General features: G+C 38.8%; 1 non-coding gene across 1 annotated transcript; it reads right to left on the reverse strand.

Annotated features, from left to right (window-relative positions):
• Positions 1-268: 268 nt before the first annotated feature.
• On the reverse strand, positions 269-370 carry LOC128592386 (U6 spliceosomal RNA). The gene has a single exon (XR_008381856.1). It is a non-coding gene; the product is annotated as a U6 spliceosomal RNA (small nuclear RNA).
• Between the last annotated feature and the right edge of the window lie 2,076 nt (positions 371-2,446).

Here is a 2,446-nt window from a genome sequence, read left to right on the forward strand (position 1 = left end):
TCTGTTTGCTAATATCTTGTTAAATATTTTTGCATTGATATTCATTAATGATATTGGTCTATAGTTTTCTTTTTTTGTTGGATCCTTTCCTGGTTTGGGGATCAGGGTGATATTTGCTTCATAGAATATGTTGGGGGAAGATTCCTTCCTTCTCTTTATTTTGGAATAGATTATGCATTATAGGAACTAGTTCCTCTTTGAAAGTTTGATAGAATTCTGGTGTGAAACCATCTGGTCCAGGGCTTTTCTTTTTTGGGAGATTTTGTATAAAAATATGGAATGCTTCACAAATTGTGTGTCATCCTTGAGCAGGGGCAATGCTAATCTTCTCTGTATTGTCCCAATTTTAGTACATGTGCTGCTGAAGCAAGCATGCGATTTTTCTTTCATATCCAGAACCTCTGATATGTTCAGGATACCTCAGAACTGAGGTAACTAAAATGGAGCCCTGAATATGGTTTCTTAAGCCCTGCTGGTCATGTCACACTATTCTTGATATGTTACCAGCATGGATGGCAGAGACCTCCAGGGATCTCACCCAGCTCAGATGCAAATCATAGTCTTGTTGTGTCCAGTGAACAATGCTAAGAAGCTGGTACAAGCTTCCCTACACTCCTGGGAGTCAGGCTTACAGAGTAACATTATTAATCATGTTTCATGCCATGACCAGGGATCAAGAATTTTTGGTAGATGTTTCATTTGGTGATGTAACTCAGGCCAATTTGAGGCTTGCTGGAATTAACTCTTAAAGATTGGAAGGAGAGGGGCTGGCGTGAAGCTTAGATATCAGATTTGAGGGTCACGGTTTCCTCAATAGCAGTGGGCTGGGCCATCAGCAGCCCTTCACAGTCCAACCCCGTCACTGCTGCCGGCATTTCCAGCAGGCACTCCCGCCACCTCTGCCTGGAGAGCAGATACTTACAGATCATCCTGGGACTTGAAGAACATTGCTGTGAATTGTTCATTTAAATGCAAATGAGATTCACCAGCTGTTGTTGCTACTTGATATTGGCAACCTTAAGGAAACATTTTATCCTAGCAACCAGAGAGGATATAAATAACAAATTTCACTTTGATAAGAAAAAGCAAATGGCCAGAAAGCATGAGTACTGTTTCATCCGAATTCATCTGTTTTGCAGCACAAACCCTTTTAAAAGCTTAAGAAGGCCACAACCAATTGCTTCAAAAGATTTTAGTGAAACAACTGTCATCACCAAGATGAATGAGGTCAGAGGTTTACAACAATATTTGGTAAATTCTATTTTAGGCAGTAATTTTGTTCTATAAATTAACAGAAACTGACTAGAGTCAAAAATTTAATCCTCTGACTTAAACTCATTAGTGTTGAGCAAGCCAAATTCGTGGGGTTGTGTCTAATTCAATCAAGATTATTTTTAGATTATTAACTTCATCTCCAATTTTACATACAGTCTATGTTTCTTTTGGAAAATTGTCGTCAGAATATTTTAAAACACTTTAGGCTCTTGCAGACTTGAACTGTTGGAATTTAGGGTAATTTCTCCCTCATCAAGCACAGGGCCTCTGACATCGCATGTTCTTAGTAAACCTTTTATTGAATTAAATTCAAATATCATTTTGGTTAACATCAAGTTTTAGCATTTGTACAGGCTGCTTTTGAAACCTTACCTTCTGGTGTGAAGGGCTTAATTATTACAATTTCTACAAATAACATTTATGACAGTTTTCTAAAGAGAAAGGTATGAAAAATCTTCATTTTTTAAGGAAGTCTAGGAAGATTTTTTTTTATGAATATATTAGACAAATTGTGGATACATACCTTTTAGAGTATTTTTTTCATTTTGCTTTTGAGACAGAGTCCCACTAGAGTGCCGCGGCCTCAGCCTAGCTCACAGCAACCTCCAACTCTTAGGCTCAAGGGATCCTCCTGCCTCAGCCTCCTGAGTAGCTGGGACTATAGGTGCCCACCACAATGCCTGGCTAATTTTTATCTTTTTGGTAGACTTGAGTATTGCTTTGCTTAGGCTGGTCTTGAACACCTAAACTCAAGCGATCCTCTTGCCTTGGTCTCCCAGAGCACTCGGATTACAGGTGTGAGCTACTGTGCCCGGGGCCTGTACCTTTTAGGGTCTCCGTCCCATGGCAAAACTCAGGGGAAGAGAGTTACATGGTATATGAAAACCATTTCATGTATAAACATATTTCTGTATCATAAACATAGGTAATACACATTATATATTATATTTATAAAATATATACAATAGAACCTCTATGGATTGACTAAGGGACTGTAACAAACTAGTCAGCCCTGGACGTGGCACGTAGGTGTCAGTGCTGTGCTGACACACACGTGCTTTGCTTTGTTACCCAATGTTTATCAGAGAATATCAGACTGAATCACATATAATCAAAACACAGTAAGCTCATGCACATAGTATCATATAAAATCGGTAGGTTTACTGTTTTC

The sequence above is a fragment of the Nycticebus coucang genome, chromosome 1 (assembly GCF_027406575.1).
Source record: "Nycticebus coucang isolate mNycCou1 chromosome 1, mNycCou1.pri, whole genome shotgun sequence".
Taxonomy (NCBI): Eukaryota; Metazoa; Chordata; class Mammalia; order Primates; family Lorisidae; genus Nycticebus; species Nycticebus coucang.